The sequence below is a fragment of the Copadichromis virginalis genome, linkage group LG9, assembly GCF_057382275.1.
Source record: "Copadichromis virginalis isolate Kocher_CV1m ecotype Utaka linkage group LG9, C_Virginalis_male_GT1.1, whole genome shotgun sequence".
NCBI classification, from domain to species: domain Eukaryota; kingdom Metazoa; phylum Chordata; class Actinopteri; order Cichliformes; family Cichlidae; genus Copadichromis; species Copadichromis virginalis.
Window position 1 is genome coordinate 12,950,650 of NC_140626.1, and position 21,549 is coordinate 12,972,198.

Below are 21,549 nucleotides of genomic sequence, written 5' to 3' on the forward strand. Positions count from 1 at the left end.
CAAGAGTAATAGAATAAACAACATCACAATGATATATGGGAATATGACAGTAAATACTAAATGTTAAACATTATTGTGCAGCACATAAGATCAACAGAACACAGTGTGCTTTGAGGTAGGAGCCAAAAAGGGTGTAGTTTGTGGGTGTGATCACCCGTGTGTACACCTGTGAGCATGGATTTTTTGTTTTTTAAAAGGTTCCTTCATGTAATAATCTGCTAGAGGGTGTGGGGGGGCCACAGCCCCGTCCTCCAGGGCGTGAAGCAGGTGTGGAGGAGATCAAAACTCCAGACATCCAGAGGCCCCCAGAACACAAGAGACCAAGGAAGACCAACAGAGGGGCAGCTGCGCCACTGTCCCAGAAAGAGCTGAGGAGAGTCCCAGATGAGGGCTCACTCAGCAGCCGCGGAGCAGAAGCCAGGGGGAGTTGCAGTGACGAGCCCGTGAGCTCCGCCGGCAGCCAGCCGTGCCTGAGTGACCGAGCCCCAGGCCGAGAGGCCGGGGCACCCCACCTCCGAAGTGGCCCGAGCGAGCCCCAGGCTCCAGGCCCCGATAAGCGGCCGCCAAGGAGTGAGCCGGTGTGTACCTGGACGCCCATCCCCGGACACAAAGAACCACCAACGCACCGATGTCTGAGGGGGTCCGCCACTGGCAGGGGAAGTGGTGGTAGGGGGAGATAGGCCTCCAAACCTTGGAGGGCCTGAGATGTCCCCAGAGAGGTGGCGCCTGACACCCAACCTGACATATAGACACAGACATACAGGCACACACAGACACAAACATCCATTCCCGCCCTCATGCTCTCATATGCACTTACTCCACACTCAACCAACGTGGAGACAGACATAAAGAGATGCTGTATACACGATCACGCTCCCCAAGCGTACTCTACAAACCGGGTCTAGGTGCCCCCGCCCCTGGAGGGGGGAACTGCACCCAGACCCAGGTGGTGTTACCCTTTTCCCTGCGGTGGGGGGAGGCAGACCGCCCCAACTCCGCAGCAGCAGGAAGGCCCCACACTCCAGACCGCAGTCGGACGGCCAACTCCTCCTCCTAGTCCTAGCCCCCCTGCTCCAGCAGGTCGCAGAGAATGGGGGTGAGAGAAGACTCCAAACCTCCCTCCACCCGCTCATTGTAGTGTTGATGCATGTGTGTTCTAAGGTGCATTTAAAACCCAGGAGGGCTTGGAGCTACCTGCCAGAGAGCAGCAGGTAAGCGCATGGTCCCTCCTGCTAGCCCTCAATGTCTACGTGTATTTAAAATTGAGAGGTGGGCAACGATGCCAGGGGTGGGGTGTACACCCTGATGGTACTTTGGACTCCGTGTATCGTGCCCACCCCCAAGATCCTATATGTATGTGTAATGAGAGTGTGAGTAATGTGAATGTCTAAGTTGTGGGATAAAATTGAGGCAGAGGCAGCCAGAAGGGGACAGAGGGGGGGGGGGGGGGGGGTAGCCTCCTCTGCACCCTGGTGACATACCCCTACTCCAAGGCCCTGCATGTGTGGGTGGTTGTGGTGGAGCGGGAAGAGGGAGGCAGCTGGAGATGGGGAGGGAAGGAAGGGAGGGGCAAGTGACCCCTCCCTGGGGCCAGCTCCCCCGCTGACCCCAGTAGGCACCCCCATACTCCGCGACCCGCCAGGGAAAGGGGGCCCAGGCCCATCCAGACCGGGGCCCAGTGCAGCAGCGCCGCCCGGGACAGTCCACCCAACCCCACCACAGAGAAAACTGCACCCACCCCACCATCCACTCATCTTCCAGACTACATAAGACAATAAACACCCAGGCTGAGATCTTCCTCCACCTCTCCTGTATCTCCCCCTCCTGCAGAGGGAGCTCCTGAGGAGAGGAAAGCTCCTGCAAGATGTGACAATCTCCCCCACCAGTTGAAGAGCCCCCCAGGTGGCTCGACGCACCGGCGGCACCCTGCTCCAGGGCTGGGCCCCCATGCACCCACCCGCCCACAACCCCGGCAACACACCAACCAGGACCCAAGCCCCCGAGGCCCGGTCCGGGTCCCAGCCCAGAGACGGAGCGCCCCCAGAACCTCACGCCCATCCCAGACCCACCCAGGGGCAGCCAGGCTACCAGGTCAGTAACCCACGTCCGTCAGCACAGACCCTCCCCCTAGCCCCGCTGCACGCAGCCGCGAGGAAACAGTCACCTGAGAGCCAACAGAGCCCCAGAGTAAACCTAAGGGTCCCCGCACTCCCCAGAAGAGGCCTGACCAAGCCCCGGACCCAGGCCCTGCTGAGCAGCCACCGGGAGTGATCTGGTATATATCAGAGCGCCCAGCCCTGGACACGAAGAACCACCAAGAACCACCAACGCACCGACACCTGAGGGCATACCTCCCTCATGTGTAGTATTGCTGCGTGGAGCCCAGAGGGATGAATGAATGAATCAATCAAGGCTTTATTGGCAACATGCAGGTTGCCCCGCAGTGGAATAGAACCCCCCCCCCCCCCCCCCCCCCAAACTTACACACACAACATAGACATCACATGGGAATACAGGTCGGAGATCGGCAGCGTTACAGAAAAACACGGAAAAAGTACACGACAATGGGAAAGTAGAAGAGGAAAAAGAGACCTCTACTCGTGCTGGGCTCCTATAGAGGACAGCATGAGAACAGGAAACAAAAAAACTCCTCTGCACAGAGAGCACATAAATGTCCACAGTACAACATTATGGAACACATGACAAGCCACAGGGTTGGGTAGAGGGTGAGGACTAATCCGAAGGAAACACAGCAGTCATCCTGCCCTGCGCTATTATTCCAGCGTGGACCCAGACCCGCCGTGTTCTCCAGGAGAAGACAAGCATCGAAGGCATTTGGAAAGGGAATGAGTGAGTGCTTATTAGTGTTAGTGTATGTGTGTCCAGAGTTCAGCTGAGACAGTGTCCTCTGCCCTATCAGGCTAAGTAAACAGTCTGCCAGCCAACCCAGGTGGCCTTGCATGGAGTGGGAAGAACAGTCAACACACAGTCGTTATCAGGGTGTTTTTGTTCGGCTCCAGCCTTGAGCCCACAGCTGGCGCCGAGGAGGTAGCCGCATTATGATGTTGATTTTTCTTTTATGCGAAAAGCTCAGGAGAATTTCAAAGCTGTTCTTTAACACTCCGACACTGGTCTCTCAATCTCCCGTTGGAGAGCCTCCCCATGATGGTATCAAACTTCCGTTCCGTGGTGTTGTCATTCTTTTGCTCAGATAGCCGATTCTGAGAACTCACAACTGCAGTGTGAGTGAGCTGTTCTGCGATGTGATCCAACTTTTGCTAGAAGGTGTCATTTTGAGCACGCCTCTCCTTGATGTAACCCAGTATACACTCGGAGGTGTTATTCTGAGTCTTCAGGGCAGCTGTAAGCGTCTCCAAGGTCTTAACTATGCTGCTTTCAATGAGCCCGTTCTAAGAAGTCGCTCCTAGCATATCTGCAATAGAGCGTTTTCAATGCGTACTAAAAACCGTCCTGGGACTCACCTGAGTAGCTCACTAAAAAGTTATGTGCACCCCTGGTTAGAGTCTGACAGCTGCTGGTAAGAATGACCTGCAGTAACGCTCCTTCCTACACTGTGGGTGTAAAAGTACTGCTGAACGAGCTGCTCAGTGCTTGTACCGTCTCATGCAGAGGTGGGAGGTGTTCTATTTGACAGAAAAGAAGGTGGGAACAAATCCAGTACATTACAGACCTCTAAGGAAACTGTGGATTTGAGAATATTTACCACTGCTACAAGAATGACAGAAATGGATAAAAAGTTGTTTTGTGCCTGGAGATGTTGTCATGGTTAGATCCCAATGTAAAAACCTCGAAGGTCTTGGGTATTCTGAAAAATCATAACAACCTTTGCAGATAAGAAAGGTCTGGTACGTGTAGTTCGTCTTCACACAAAAACAAACGTGATTGAAAAACCTGTAACAAAAATTACTTTTGTTATGTGAAGCTACAAACTGATGAACTAGATTACTGGTAGAAGGATGTATGAATGAAACATGGTCTGCCCTCTTATGCATATTGTATGAATGTATCATGACTTATTATGGCTCCTTTAAGTTAAAAACCACTCCTGCATGTTTTAGTAATAAAATCTTTGATCAGTTTCATAAATTGTAACACTGCTCATTTTAAGTGTTTTTCATTTAGTGCAACAGCTGGATATTAACCTCATAATCAACATAAGCAGCTGTTTGTTTTCATTAGTGTGTTTTCACTATCTTGACAAAACAGAACATAAAAAACTTAATATAGCCATGAGATGTGATTTGAGAAGTATTTTGTATATTGTGTAGGAAAAGCTGCTCTGTACCGTAAACGCTGAGCATCAAAGTTCGTGTCCAGCCAGAGACGTCTACCTCAGATAAAACTGACATATTAGATATCAAATAACTGAAACTTTAATCCCAATGTAAAACAAAACAAGTGTGCGTATGGAGAGAAATAACAGAGTAACAGAGACTGATGAAACATTGCACAGACATACAGAATCCCATTTTTAAAATCAGTCACTCCTGTTAAAAGATGAGATATTATTAGAATACTTTCAAAAAGCTGAAAATGACCTTTACCTTACAATAACACACCTTGGAAACTCCTATTGCAGCGGTCCCCAACCCCCGGGCCTCGGACCGGTACCGGTCCGTGAGTCGTTTGGTACCGGACTGCGAGAGTTGAGGCTCAGATCTGAAATGTATGGTTTTCAGGGTTTTTATCGGTTTTCAGCGTTATTTTGTTATCGTTTTTATCGTTTTTTCCTGGATCTTTTCACGTGTGTTATGAATAAATCTTCTTTTTTTCGGTACCGGTACTAGTTTTATTTTGTTGTATTTATCCGCGACACCTTAAAGGCCGGTCCGTGAAAATATTGTCAGGCATTAACCGGTCCGTGGCACAAAAAAAGTTGGGGACCTCTGTCCTATTGTGATTAAGTGCTATATATAAAAGGAAATACATTAATAAAAAATCATCTAAAATCAACTAATCAAACTCAGCCAGCACAATAAAATGCACTTAAATTGATCAAAAACTGAATTGATAAATTCTTATTTAGAGATCTCTTCAGTTCAGTGATGGTGGATTATAATCTCTTTTCAAATCATTCAAAAAAGAGAAAACTGTAGGACATGTTATATTACACTGTGAGAAGGTAACTGATCCAAAACCTCAGTAACATAAAAATGAAACTGGATCTTATTGATTTACTGCAAAAGGGCTCAAGAAGTGAAAGTTATCAGGCCTTATTCCAGTTTTTAAAAGAGAAAATAGTTGCTGGTCGACGTTCCAGTTCACACTCCACACCAGTTGGTGGCGGTAATTCACCATTTTGTTGTTTGACAACCACAAATACAATTTCTAAGAAGAAGAAGAAGAAGGGGCGGAGCAAAGTGAGGACGCTCCACGAGAGGAGGCGTTTGCACAGAGAGCTGCTTTTCCATTCAAAGAGACTAAAGTAGTACCAACGTTTGGATCGATATCTGCATCGATCTGCCCACCCTTGTCTCCTGGATCGTAGCTGAGATCAGCGTGAACCACGTGGGTCTCTGCTCCCTGATCTGTTTCCTGTGTTTGGAAAGAGTTCCAGCTTCATCGCGGAGTTTCTCTCGGTTTGTGGGCTCATCTAAAGGTAAGCACCGAGCTAACTTTACTGTGAGTTCAGTTCATGTTGAGTTTAGCTCCTGAATGAGGTCTTCTGCTGCTCTCCTCGGTGTCTGTTCACAGTTTATTGTGAACACGTTGAGAGAAGAGTGAGAGAGTGTTTGGAGAAAAACACCAACTAATCATTAGCTCAGCATGCTGGGAGAAGTTGGAGCAGAAAAGTCTTTTCATTGTCCCTGCAGCTGTTTTTCTGCCTGCACCAAACCTCTACAGCCTCATTTCTATTTGAAGTGATAACAGGAAATGGATGAGAGCGATCTGCTGCAGTATCAGGGTCACAATAAACTTTATTGTCCAGCTGCTGTGGATGAACACATGAGAGGAAGTGAACTCCTACAAAGTCTCGTTTTAATGAGTGTGGCTGCTGTAAAGTGATGCACAGGAAGATGTTAACAAAAACTAATGAAACAGAGATGAAAGTAAACAGTGTTCATATTTGAAAGCACAGAGAATAAAATATATTGTGGTGGTTAATGTGCAGCTCTTGGTGATTTGGAGAAATCATGTTTTTAATCACGTTGTGGATTGAATGTGGGTTTTATTTTATCTACAGAAGTTTGTCCCACCTGTGATCGTTCAGATTGATTTGTTGGGTTGACTTGAATCATGTGAAGGTTTAAAGCTGCACTTCCCCCAAAAAGAATAAAGTATAATTGTGAAGAATGTAAAAATGTCTTCCTGTGTCAAACACAGCTGCAGTCAAAGCAGGAAGGAAAGCACTGAAACCACTGATCAAAGCTCATTAATCAAAGACTGCTGATCAATGGCAATGAGTACCATTCCCGCTGCAAGGGATCAGTGGTTGTTGATCAATGATCATGAGAATTTGCATATTAATGCTCAATAACTGACCTCCCAGCCCATTGTTCCTTCAGTGGTTCTAGTTTCAGTCATTATGCAAATGCACTGTTGAAGATTGAGGAAACCTGCAGTCGGCTGAAACTGAAGAAGTCACTTGGATGAGTCACGAAAAGTTTCTCCCACAAAAAGCTACGTCCAGATGAACAGAATCAAAGTTTGGGGAATGGTGGAGTTTGGAGAGCGGCACCATGGGGGCTGGAGAGACTTGTGAAGTGGTGATCAGGTGTGGGCCTCTGTTATTATGAATGGTGGGGGTGGTGGGTGGAACTGGGGGGCTGAAGGAGTTGAAAGTGTGGGGTGGGGGAGTAACAGGTCTGTCCCTGTTTGTGGAAACCACAGGAGGAGCTGTTCAGGCTGTTGCTGGGTGTGAATTGTTGATGGAGTCTTTAAACTTGTAGTTGCTGTTTTCCAGACTGAAGCAGAGTCGTTAGCTGAAAACTGGTTTTAGAGGTTCATTCAGGACACCTTCTCAGGCTCTTACAGCCTTACCTGTATCATAACAAAGTGTATAAACCCCAATCCACCTTTAACATGGTCCTTCTCCCAAACCTTCAAATAGGACTTTCTGGCCCTGTCATAGTAAAGGGCTGCTTAGAATATTAGAGCCAATGTCACAAAGTTCCTCCTGAAGTATAAGTGAGTGAGAGAGTTTCCTCACTTTGCAGCACAACACGTCTCACAAGATTTCTACAAGCAATCAGAGTGAAATTTGTACTTTGTGTTGTCAGATGAACATATGAGACACTTTGACTCTTCAGTGCAGTGTGGAGCCTAACAAAGATCTGTTTTGTGTCCCAGCTGATCAGCAGGAGGAGAAGAGTCTGACGGAGCAGCAGAGGAACATTTTCAGCCATCTGGACTCAGCTGAGTCACTACAGAGGAAACAATGAGCTCAACACAGGAGGTGAGGAAAATATCACAGTTTCACCAAATAATCAGTCACGTCTAAAACTCTCATCCTCCCAACCTGTTATATCACTGTGTTGTATATTATTGTGTATTTTTAAATTATGTTTACAAACACAAAGAAATCACAATCAATTATCCTTCTTTAATATTAGTAGTATTATTATCAATTCAATTCTCAATACAATGTTATTTATACAGTGCCAAATCACAACAATAGTTGCCTGAACGTGGTTTATATTGTAGGCAGACCCTACAATAATACATACAGGGGGGGGGGGGGGGGGAATCCAACAATCATATGACCTCCTATGAGCAAGCACTTTGGCGACAGTGGGAAGGAAAAACTCCCTTTTAACAGGAAGGAACCTCCAGCAGAACCAGGCTCACTGAGCCTTCTTTTCTCAAGTAACAGGGGAAAAAGTACGGGCTCTGAAATGTAATCAGAGTAAGAAAGTAAAAGTAGCTCCTTGAAAAACATTTTAACCACATGTTTTTATCCAAAGTTAACTGAACCTTGTGCTTTATTAATGTAATAATAAAATAAGATTAGTAAATGAAGTACAAACAATTTATTTTTAATAAAGGTTCTCTGTTTGAATCAGTTAAGTAGAAAATGAAGGAAAATAAAACATATGTGTATTTTCTGTTGCCTACACTGTAGAGGGTGACTTTGCCTCTAAACAGGAACATGAGCAGGGAAGAGGTTAAAGTGGGATTGAGCAGGTGGGAACCCTAAAATCAGCTGTAGTGGCTCAGCGTGGGGAAAAGAATCACAGCTCACAATAATTTCTGTTGAGAGCTCCAGTAGATTTTCTTAAAGTACAGGCTGTGATCAGCTGACCTGCTGCTCTCTGTGGATGTACACAACTGAATTCAACCAGATGTCAGCAGATGTTTCATGAGCTGTCCTGGCTGATTTCCATCCTCTACACTGACAGTACACTGTCTTTATATTAGACACTATACTGTTGGTATGAAGGTGGAACTCGGTGAATGAATGTCAGCATCATGAGCTTCAGTTTAAATGAATCTCTGCTACACTTGATGTAATCTAACTGTGACATGAGCACCACAGTCACTGTGCACCAGTCACACACTGTTCTTTACTTTAAATCCATCACAGTTCAGCAAATGTATGGAACGCCAGGACTGCCATAATGAATTAATTAAACACACCATTAAATAATTAATTAAATGTGGCAATAATTAATTAAAATTGGAATTAATTAATTAAATAAATAGTTATGACACATGTAATTAATTATTTATGTATTTCACATTTTAATTAATTATTGACACATTTAATTAATTATTGACACATTTAATTAATTATTTAATGATATATTTATTTATTTCATTTTGGCAGTCCTGACGCCTGGCTCTCATCATGAAATAATTTTATCTGTCAGCCTCACCCATCAAACTCAGGGGGCGGGGTTAACGCTGATCGAGTCAAAACCATTGCTTTGGCCTGGTGGCCATTGTTTCTAGCACACAACAACCGGCATGTGGAAGCTAACAGAACTGAACTTTGAAAAACCCTGTTTGTGTGTCACCAAATACCGTTTTAATATTTTTTTTTAGCCGAGAATGTAGTGGTTTAATCTTCATGTGTCTGGTCGGTTTGTCAAGATACAGCCTCTTTGCAAAAGTGCTTCGATGATTTCGGAGATGTCTGCCCAGTCTCACGGCAAAGCGTGGGATAGACCCGCTCGCCTCGCAAGCAATCCCACCGACAAAGCGCAGGCCCCGGTACACAACTGTAGTAACCCCCGCTGACTTCTTTTACTGAGTTTATATTTATCGGTGTTTTATTTCCTGATGTTCTTATGTGTCCTACGTGTTTCAGTCGCCAATTCTGAATTATAACTAACATTAAAAACATGTTTAAGGAGGAGAGAGAGCAAATAAATCTGTTTAACATCTGATCTTTGGGTTTTTGTTCAGTAATCAGCGTGACCTGTGTATAAACACATAAAAGAGATAACGTTGGTGTTTCCGTCATGTAGTAACTGCTGGCTTTAACTGTACAAAGGTTGTTCGACACTATGAAACACATACAGACTTCATGATGTTCGGCTAATATTTTTATTGTGAATATTAATCATGCTGACCTCGCTCTGTACACCACGCAGCGAGGTCAGCATATCCACGATATCCTCAGCTCCATGAGTTAACACAAAGTTTCCCAGCTGACTATCTAACTGCCAACTATTCCAGAGACGTGAAAATATACAGCATAAAGAAAAGTGTAAGAGACTCAGCAGCAGATTAGAATAACAGTTATACATTTAATAAATCACCAAATGAATCCAAGAAACGAGCAAACCTGTTCCGACAATTTGAGTTTGTATTCCCTCAGCTGCAGACTCGCTGCTGTTTAAATGTTTGAAAAGGAAGATTAGATATAAACAAACGTCAAACATAGACTCAGTCTGCCTTCACATTTGATATGAGGCCAGCACGTATAGTGGCCTCAGCAGGCTATTACTGAAATACACGTGCTATATCATAAACTATGATATAAACAGGGAGGTCCTATTAACATGTTTAGTTTTAAAGGACACCTTCCTGCCTTTAGTCTCATTCATGAGCAGTATTAGTTTTCTTCTAACATCCAGAAGTCTGCACAATGTGTTTCATAGTTTGTAACAAGCCTTTGACAGGTAAACATAACATGACCGAAAAAGCAAAAAAAAAGAAAAAAAAAAAGAGAGAGAGTGTTGACATAAGAAGAGAAAATGCTCTCAATTATGGAGACAGGCAAATGGTTCATTTATGTTTGTGTGTTTATTCCTCCCTAAATATCGTCGGTGAAGTTCGCCATGCACGTCAGATTTTCCTGCGCATTTTTATACCTCTGCCAACAGAGAGAGAAAAAAAAATCACATTCTAACAGACAGCTGGTGCTTAGAATACAGTTGAATAACTATTAAAAAACAGATGATATTTAGATGATAGTTCAGTCTAACACATGTGCCAGTGAACCATTAAACGTCTGTGAAACTATGCAGTTATGAAACGTAACTTTAACCTCAGCCAAACCGATTTGCTCAGTTGTAAATAAAACAGCGAAGTAAACGTGACCCGACAGACAGAACCTGAGTGAATGAAGTCCAGCGTTTAACCACTGAGAGCTAAAACTCAGCTGAGGTTTGAAAGCTGTGTGCCGGTGATTGGACATCAGCCGCTGATGAAGCTGTTCGCCTATAAAGTGCTCTGTAAGGAAACAAGCTCCAGCAGCTCTGCGCTCGGGGAAAACACTATATTTACTTATCTTGTGCAGAAAAATGCGCTGACATTGCGTTATATCGAGCACCGGCTGCCCAGTTAAACTGTGACTATCACCAGGTAACTAGGCGTGTTTCTTGAATTAGCAGCAGGTGTTAAACAGCTGACAGATGAGGAGGAGGATGCATGCAGGTAAACTGAGGGTCTGTTGAGCTGATCGCTGGTTTCGTGAGAAAAATGTCAGCTCGTTCTTTATGTTACAGAAGCACAGAGACACAAGACCAGGCGGAAAGAGACGATCGTTCGGTGAAAATGAGAATCTGCGAATGCAACATGTGGAACACGGAGAGTGGAATATGTAAACAAACCGGTTAACGTAACCCCCTGGGTGCACTCTGCATGCTAACTGTTAGCAGAGCTAGTGAAATCTCTGAAAACATCTGAGCACTTTTGCAAACATGTTCTATGTTGACAACCTGACCAGACATACGGCGCGACATTCGCGGCTAAAACACTGTTAAACGTGTAGCTGGTGACAGAAAAACGGGGTATTTTAAAACTACACCACCACCATTGCTGCCTGTGATTTGATCTGCATTCTGGGATACCTGGCTGCCCCAAGTCTACACAAGCAATCGATTATCTATGTGATGGCCAAACCCATGCCCACACTCTAAAGTCGGTAACTTTTGTATTTTCATTCTTCATTTGAACATAGTAATACATTTTAGTTTCCAATAACTTCATTGATTGGTTTGGATACATTTGTTCTATTTGTAAGCGCGCACATTTAGTTTACTTATGTATTCATACTACTTCATTTCTTTGCTTTCTGACTAACCTTTGTCTTTTTATTTCTTACCTGCCATCATCCCTGGGAGTTGCCGGACAAAAGATGGTAGCCAGGGTTTGAAACCATTAAATACAAAGGAAGATAATTGGACCACACCACCACTTCCTGCTGAAGGGGGGAATGTGCGTTTTCTTTACTTTAAAAACAAAGTATTTGTATTTAATTAAATATTTGAGTTTAGGGTTTAATGGGGTTTTTGATTTTCTTCTTTAGTGTTTAGTTTATTAACAAACTAGATTGTACTGCATCGTTTGTGATTTATGATTGTGTTTTGTTTGTTACCCCTCATGTGTCACAATTGTCTGATCAGCCATTATATATACCCTTGTATGTCATTTCATGTTTAGGTCAATTATGTACGTTTGGGCAGTCATTTGGTTTGTTAAGGTTGCAGTCGTTGCATGAGTTCAGTTTTGTTTCTTTGACCTCTTTTATGAGCTCAACATTTATTAGTCTTGTAAATATAATTTTTGGGGGTTAAATAAATGGAAACTATATTTTTCTAATAATTCCTGGGCTCCTCCTGTTCTTCAACGCGGTCCATCACAATCTAGGATCGACCTGTTTTGACTTACTTTGCACGGCAACCAATCAAATGTTAGAGAAGCTGCATGGGCAGCGTTAACCCCGCCCCCTGAGTTTGATGGGTGAGGCTGACAGATAAAATTATTTCATGATGAGAGCCAGGCGCCAGGACTGCCAAAATGAAATAAATAAATATATCATTAAATAATTAATTAAATGTGTCAATAATTAATTAATTACATGTGTCATAACTATTTATTTAATTAATTAATTCCAATTTTAATTAATTATTTAATGGTGTATTTAATTAATTCATTATGGCAGTCCTGGCGTTCCATACAAACGAACCTGTTTATCCTGCACTAACCTGCAGAGGATCTTCATGCAGTCTTTAAATAACACAGTTAATCTGCCTCAGATTGTTTTGCAGCATCTTTCACAACCTGAAAAAACACAATGTCACATGTACAGACCCAATGTCTGATTTCAACACATGAGGACTTACATGTAAGCTTTAATCTCCAGTTGATCAAATCCCACTGAGCAGTCCTTCCCTTTAAATCTAACCTCTCTTCTTCCTCTCCTGTCCTGTGTGTCTTATCTTTCTCCATCTGAGTGAAGTTAGCTCTCTTTCTTTTCTCTCCCTGTGATGTGCAGCAGCTGGACCTTTAGCCAGCAACACACTGTGAGACAAACTGCACACAAACAGTTTGTGTGTTTGCTGATGTTTGTTGATAGAAACGCTGCATTTGAAATTACCTGTTTGTTCAGGTGCTGTGCAAAAAAGAAAGAAGAACAACGTCTCACTTTAACTCCTGACTATGACTCACAGTTTTGCCTCTTTCATCTCTTTTTATGTTTCAAACCCTGGTGATTAGTACACGATCAGGATTGTCTTTCATGTCTTACTGTTTAGGTTCATATTGGTTTGATGTTTGATGCCTGCAGTGATGAAATAACTCTCCTTAAATTCCTCAGATCAAAAGTAACTCATCTGTTTTTTAAATGTAAGGAGTAAAAGTAAAAACCCTCAGGTTACAAACAGATATTTTACTTCATTAATCCAAAATAGTAACTGTTACATTGAGTTTATTATCATTGAAGAAATTAGAAATTTATGGAAATATATAAAAGGAAACATAAAGAATAAATGAATCCACAGTAACCCTGTGATGAATATGATTAAATATTTTAATTGTTTGACAGCACTCATATATATTATATATTAATGTATACTTACATATTAGTAAATAGACTTTTTAAAAGTTGTATTTCACAGGAGAGAACCTGTGTTAAAAGATTGACGCAAATATTCTTTATTTATTTCATTATATTGCATGAATGTCTGTTACATGCTTAACTATAAAGTTCAAAAAGTGTAATTGCATTCTGGCATATTGATCAATGATTGCAATTAAATACAGAAAATTGAGCGATTTATTAGATTATTTATGAGGTTATTATTTTTAATCTATTGACAGCACTACTTGTATCAATAAAAGAGCTGCAGCTTTCACTGACAGCACATCATGTGGTACTTTAACTTTTGTACTGTTTTCATCAATTAATTTTGCAGTTAACATGTGAACATGTTGGATGATCTGTCTGCTGTCACTGGGTGGTGCTGAGGTCTGAATCTGAGGGCAGCTCCTGGAATCACAAAGACAACAGAACCATCACAAACTGAAAAATAAAGTTTATCCCTCAAATCTGAAATAAAGCTGATCCTCTCTGTCCTCACACACTCGGGATCTGAAGTTCTTCTCTTACATATTTTCCTTTCTACAGCTCTGCTGACAGCTGACATATGAGCTGTTTATTAGATAAGGACAAAGCCTTATATACTAACAGATTTTGAAATATGTTTACCTTTGAGTTGTAGGTGCTATGTAAATTGATAAAAATGAGATGGAGCAGGTTTCAGTCCTTGTTCAGTCTGCAGCTGCATTGTGGTCACCAACATACGCAGGCATTATAACTGGTGTTTCAGCGGTTGCCTGGGTATTGGACAAGAAATATTAAAGCTTCAAATTATTTCTCTCAGAGCATGTAAGCTGTACAGAGTAATGTCCATGTAACTGTGAACAATAGCTTATTAAGAATCATCCAGACTGTTTCTTTTAACCAGAATATTTGAAACAAACTTTATTTTAACGTAAGCTACCAAACAGCTGTAGCTGGTTTCATGCATAAATATTGGGCTTTACTATTTTAATCTATAGTTAATGATTGAAAAGTTATCTGAGCAGATTTCTTTATTTTTTGTCTGACCCCACTCCCGTCTGCTAACATAGAGGAGGCGGGGCTTATGATCTAGCCAGACACTAGTGAGCGATAGAGACAACGTTTTCTACAGTCATTGGTTTGAACAGTCATGAATTATTTTTAACACCAGGTTGGATGTAATGTGTTAGAACTACCAGCAGGTGGGGATAAGAGACCTTTAAGGTGTTTGGTGCCACACTCCACCTTCAGGTTTAAAACTAGTGTTAATGGAGGGAGTTTGAAGGTTGAGTTTGTTCCACGACTGCATTTCACTCACTGCCTCTGTTTGTATCTCTGTCACTGCAGGACCAACATGGAGCGAGAAGTCAGCGCTCTCAGGAGGCCGACAAACCTCACAGAAGAAAGAGAGAGAAAAAACACACCTGTGACAAGTGTGGGAAGGAGTTTGCTAGGAAGTCTACACTAAAACAGCATCAGGTCATCCACACTGGAGAGAGACCGTTCAGCTGTGACTTGTGTGGAAAGTCTTTTTCCTGGAAGCGTTCCCTAAAACAACACCAACTCATCCACAGTGGAGTTAAAGCACACAGCTGTGATCAGTGTGGCAGAGCTTTTACTCACAGTAGCAGCTTACAGAAGCATCTAGTTACCCACTCTGGAATTAAGGCATACAGCTGTGACATCTGTGGCAAAACTTTCAGCCAGATACGGAATCGAAATAGACACGTACGCATTCACACCGGACATGATGTGTACAGCTGTGAACAGTGTGGCAAACCGTTTATAACACATACAAAGTTACAACAACACATGTTTACCCACACTGAGGAGAGACCTTATAAATGTGACCTGTGTGAGAAGACTTTTAAATCTCCACATGACCTGAGACGACACCAACAGATCCACACCAGAAAGAGACTCTACAAGTGCAGTTACTGTGAGGTATGTATTTATATTGTTATCTTGTCATTTTAGCCTGACTGTTTGGAACAACTCTGCTCATTAAACTGTGTTAGCATGTTAGCAATTCTACTGCATGGAAAAGCAGCTCTGAGTGATTATTCAGATTTTCATTTCAGTTATGATTTTAGTATTACTGTAGTATTATGGTGGTAGTATTGTAGTTATTGCAGCCCAGTAAACTGAGTGTGTTAACTGATACAGTAAAATGTAACTAGGTGTCTGCAGAGATTTCAGGCGACGTTCAGGATAAAAATGTTGAAGGACTGACTTACACTGTCTTTGTGTCTTTGTTTAGAAGCAGAGCGACACAGATGGATCTAGTTCTCAACCCTGTCATCAATGTGGGAAAGGGTTTCATTGTGGCTTTTGTGGAAAAACTTTCAGTCAACGATGCGCCCTAAAAAGACATCAACGTAGACACACTGGAGAAGAACTGAAAAACTGCAAAGAATGTGGGAGAAGCTTCCCTACATCACATCACTTAAAAGAACATGAACTGATTCACAGTGGGGTTAAAAAGCACGTCTGTGATCAGTGTGGGTCATCTTTCATTACTGCAGGTCAGCTTAAAAAACACAAACGTGTCCACACAGGAGAGAAACCATACAAGTGCAGACACTGTGACAAAAGCTTCACACATTCAGGTAATCGTAACATTCATGAACGTACACACATGGAAGGAAACTACAGCTGTGACCAGTGTGACAAGAGCTTCAGGAATCTCAGTTCATACTCCGAACACAAACGATCCCACGTTACTAATAAACTGTTTCACTGTTACCAATGTGCCAAAACATTCAATTCATTATCTGCTCTGTGCAAACATCAACGTGATCACTCAGGGCTGAAATCACTCCCATCACAGGATCACAGTAACTCTGAAGAGACAGAAAGATCCTTTTCTAGTTTGAGGGTCAAACTTAAAATCCTTGAGATCGGGCTCCACAGAGTTCAGATGTAAAAATCTGATGAGACAGCTGTGAACAAAAATGTTCCTCTAGTAACATTTTAACCCTCAGGGGTCACCGGCATGTCAAAATCACATGACCAATTTAAAAGCAAGAAGATGCAGTAACCCAGAGTCTCCATTTCAACTGGAGTCGAAAGTGTGGACTTCAAACTATGTACCAGTTTTTAAATTGTGTTGACAGGCCATGTAAAACCAGATTTATGTTTTAAAAAAAATACACGCAATTTAAAACAAAAAAAAGAAATAAAACAGCATTGTATTTAGAGCACGAAGAAAGGGTATAAGCGGCATGTTCTAAGGAAGGCACTAGCAAACACTCTCCGCTTGCAGGCAAAGAAATGAATAAATAAAAAGAACACCCCTTCCCTATTTGTGTTAAAGTGAACCACGTCAATCAATAAAAAACTATATGGCAACATGTGGCATTTGGTTGTTTAGGAAGATGGGGAAGTTTTAGGAGTGACACCAGCAGTCACTGTCAGAAGAATGAGGCAACTGCTGAATGCAATGACAGTGTTGTGGACTTTTTATGACATATTAGAGCTGGGCGATATAAGATTTTTTTCATATCACGATATGTTTTTTTCATTTCAGGCGATAACGATATCTATCACGATATAAGCCAAATAACTAATTTGTAAGATTTAAATGTGCCGTTGCTCACAAGTAAAATGTGAAATAATCAGCAGCTTGTTTTGATTTAAATATTTATTTCCCATAATAAGTTCAACAGGGTAGATGTACTTAAGGAACATGAGACGTTTTCAGATAAATAAAGGCAAATATTGCAAACTACACAAAAGGCAGCCGCTAAAGCGTTTAAGTTTCAAAATAGAACAAACGAAACAGACTAAATTGTCAATTCCACTTAGAAACAAAATATTAATTCTAAAAATAAATCTTAGTTTGTTTTACAGAAGAACAGACAAAACTGACTAACTTTTGTCAATATCAAATAAACTGAGAACTAAAAGGAAATTCTCAATCTCTCCTTGTTGTATAGCTTAGCTTTTCAAACAGTTTTAACAGTTACTTTAGTCTGACAAAAGCCGAATGACGAATTAGCGCTTCCAGTCAGAGACTGAGGCTACGTCCACACGTACACGGGTATTTTTGAAAACTGAGATTTTCCGTTTTCGTTTTAAAAAATAATCCCGTCCACACATAAAGGCAGAAATGAAGGAAAACGCTGCTATGAACATGCCAAAGCAGCAGGTGGCGCTAGATTCCTAACCGTGCAGAAATATTGGCCAATCAGAAGTCTAGAAGCCTCGGTGGGAAAAAGTAAACAAAGCTGGGTCATAGAAGCAGAACCGAGTCGTATGTGTGGAGGGACAGTAACTGTGTGTATATGTAAGCATTTAAACACTGCAGAGAGTAGAATTAACAGTAACAGTATTGTAGAAATTCACAATAACGTGGCGCACAGTGTGACGTCAAAAAATGTGCACACCTTTCACGCTGCGTTTTCTCCGTTTTTCTAGTCCAACGCGTAAATGCAAAAACTGAGTTTTTAAAAATCTTCGTTTTCAGTGACCAAAAACGCCGTTTACGTGTGGACGAAAGGTGCAGACGCATAGAAAAATCTGCGTTTTCAAAAATACCCGGGTACGTGTGGACGTAGTGCATGCACCAGTTTATTGTATTTCCAGACTTGCTTTCGGCACAGTTTACAGTGCACGCTACTCTGTTTTTTGTCAGACTTGAAATAGCCGAAATACCTTCACACTACGGAACTTCTTTGGCTCTTCCGTTCGACAATCTCTCCGGCATTGGAACCATCATCGGTTTTCTCTTCGGTCACGCTCGGTTGATTTTTCTAGTCGGCACACTCATTTCCTCCATTACCCGCTGGCTGCTTCCCAAACAAATACACATGTGCGGCTTGGCACTTGTGCTGTACGTAACAAGTTACGTGACGTGACGCTGCGGCTGTGATTGGTTCGGCTCTGCGCTACTTAATTTGGATTGGCTGTTTGTTTTTTGTTTTTTTTGTTTTTTTTTTAAGAGGACAAGAGCGGCGAGGTCTATCGCGATAGTTTAATTTTTCTATCGAGAAAAAGTTATATCGCGATACATATCGTTATCGTTCTATCGCCCAGCTCTATCATATCACATTAGTTATGTAATATCACTTTCTCACTGTACCATAGTAAGAGCACTCCTGTCACTAGTTTACATGCATGTGGAAAGTTAACACAGTGAGGCCAATGTAATGGGAGACATTAAACAGATAGTGAGACTCCTTCTGCTTATCAGGGATGTAAATTCTTAGGTGAAGGCTAAGCAGAAAACAAGGTCATAATTCTCTCTGTGAGGAGGAGGTATAGCCCCCCCGTGAGAGGGGCCAACATGTAAGAGTTTGTGGAATGTTCTTTGTCTGTGTCTCTGTATATAAGATGTAAGGACGGTGGCCACAATTCAGAGGTGGTCCTGATGTTTCACTGGGATGCTCTCTCCACATTGCAATGTGTTTATTAAACCCACTTCAAATCAAGCTCACTGGGTGTGTTGAAGGTTATTGTTAAATTTTCCACAACAAACAATTCAGGGAACTGACATGTACATCCTCTACCTAATCACCCAAAACCTCGGCTGATTGTGACCCACACCCGTTTTCACACCTTGGCTCATGTGATTAGGTAGAGGATCATCAGGGGGTCCTTTTGACACTCTTTGGGATGCTGTGCAAGACATAAAGCTAAAATACAAAGGTTTGGACACCGTTTTGCATGTTTCCCTACTGTAGGGGTCTCTGCAAGCATACAGAGCTCTGAGAGGGTACAAGTTGACAACTTTGGAATTCTACTAGAAACAGTCGATCATATTTGTTGTCAAAGCTGAATTCAGGGAAAACTACGCTAAATTAGCGTTTTTAGCTAACAGCTACAATAAGCATAAAAGTTACCTTACGGCTATCATTTGTTAACATGACGCTTGTTCTTATACATGTAATACATTTATTACCAACCTGAGAGTTTATCCGCTGGTCATTCGACATGACGAATGACTTCTGAAGTCTTAATTCAGCTCAAGATGCTGTAGATTCCCGTCAGTAACACTTTCGGTCCGCTAGTAAAACGTTGTTCTATTAATCTGCGCTTGAACCGGAACCGGATGTAAGTTCCAAAAAACTGAATTTTGGAACTGAAATTGAATTGTAGAACTGAAACTGAATGGTGAGAAACGAAACTGAAATTATTCGAGAGCTGAATTTTTAAAGGATAAAATGCAGTTTCAAAGCAAATCAATTCATTTTCAAAATATAAAATGCAATTTCAATTTAGTGATGATCATTTTCAAACCATAAATTCAATTTCAAATTAGACTAATTCAAATTCAGTTTTCAAAAGCATTTATTCAAGTTACAATTCAGATTCAATCTGAGGAATTCAAATTCAAATTTAACTTATTCAAATTCAGTTTCTGATGGCACAGATTTCTGCCCATAGGCCCTGGTCACATAACCTCAGAGACCTGCTGGGATGATAAGGAAGAAGATCAAATTCAAATTTTATTTGTCACATACACAGTCGTACGCAGTACAATATGCAGTGAAATGCTTAGACAACTGCTCATGACCTAAAGAAAAAAAGACTATGAATAGGATAGGAAATAAATATGAAAATTAAAATGAAGGGTAAATTTAACTAGTAAGGAATAAAATATATAAAAATTGAAACCCAAAATCCTACAGGGAGCACACTTAATTCAAACTGAAAGTCCAGTAAATATTCAGGAAATTTATGTTAAATTACACTTAAAATCTAAATTTACATGTGATATTATGTAAAATTAACACTGAATTGTAATTTTAAAGCAGAAAGTGCTACTGCTGTAAGTAAGCCTAACAGCTTCCAGATCACTTATAGTTCTGGAAAGATGGCAGAAGGGCATCACTGCTCATTTCTACAATCTCTCAAATGTTGGAATACAAGCCTTTGTCCCATAAAAATGTCTACTAAAACCTACAAATGAAGAGTTATCCTGGAAAAATAGGGCGCACACTAGTTACCTCAACAATTGCAAGACAGCCTTGTCCCAGATGGTCATATGAAAAAAAAGGATGCCATTAGGACTTAATCACCATTTTATCTGAAAAGTTATATATAGCCTAACTGGCATCTAAAAAGTAAAAAAAAAAAAAAAATGTAGATAAAATGTTGGTTTTGATGAAAAAGGCTGGTGCTAATTTAAAGAGTCGAGTTGGTAAAAGTAGATAAATGTTTTAATAAATATACATTTTACAGCATTTTGTGAACATACACAAAAGTGGCCATTTTTGGCAACAAGCTGAGAGAGAGTTTTATATTTTTTTCCTCTCCATGAACAAAAATAATAGTGCATGATAATGTTGATGTTAATCAATTAGATGTGCCAGACTCTACTATTAATAATACAGCAGTCCCTCGTTTATCGCGGGAGTGACTTTCTAAAAATAACCCGTGATAGGTGAAAGCTGCGAAGTAGCAAACTGTATTTTTTTACTATTATTATAGATGTTTTAAGACCGTAAAACCTCTCACTACACACTTTATACACTTTTCTCAGACAGGCACGAACCTTTTCCCACATTTCTCTTTTGTTTAAACACTCTTAAAGTTCAAACCTTCATAGAAACATAAGTCCAGTATTACCAAATGAAACCATGCAAAACGTTTCATCTGCATTGTTGTGTTGAGGAGAAAACTTACAAACATACAGTAGGCCACAGCACTTCAGGGTTACACTGCTCGCGATCCAAGATTTATATGAATTCGACAACCTGAACGCATTTTGTACTGTACAGCAGCGGTCTCCAACCTTTTTTGCACCACGGACCGGTTTAATGTCACAAAAAAATTTCACGGACCGGCATTTAAGATGTCGCGGATAAATACAACAAAATAAAATGATACAGACAAAGAAAAAAACTGTGGTATTTTGTAAAGACAATAATAAACGCACATTCACTGTGTAATTGTGTAACTTTATTAGCAGCGTACTCCTGTATTGTATGCACTTGTATTCAAACAAGTGCATTGTACTAGAAAGAGGCTTTTGAAGGATAAAAAATGTAAAAAGTAATGACTATTTTAAATTTATGAAAAAGCCTTTATGTAGAAAAAGTAACAAAAAAACGAAAAGATAAAAAATAACACATGGACACTTTTGGCCATGAACAAGCTGAAGGGATGGTGATGTTTTTTAAATAAACTCAGAGTATTAAAAACACTTAGAGCCAAATTTATTTATCAGCAGCATCACTAGTAAAAAAAAAAAACACAATTTAGTTTTCGCTGTAAAAATCGATTAAACTGAATTTACGTGTTTCCTGTTACTGTGGAAGTCGCGTGTTTCCAGTTAGTGTGGAGGTCGC

At 41.3% G+C, this 21,549-nt stretch overlaps 1 pseudogene across 1 annotated transcript; it reads left to right on the forward strand.

Annotated features, from left to right (window-relative positions):
- Positions 1-8,395: 8,395 nt before the first annotated feature.
- Positions 8,396-16,136, forward strand: LOC146701515 (uncharacterized; annotated as a pseudogene). The gene is made up of 3 exons (XR_014922307.1): positions 8,396-8,411; positions 14,547-15,199; positions 15,516-16,136. The product of XR_014922307.1 is annotated as an uncharacterized LOC146701515 (transcript).
- The last annotated feature ends 5,413 nt before the right edge of the window (positions 16,137-21,549 follow it).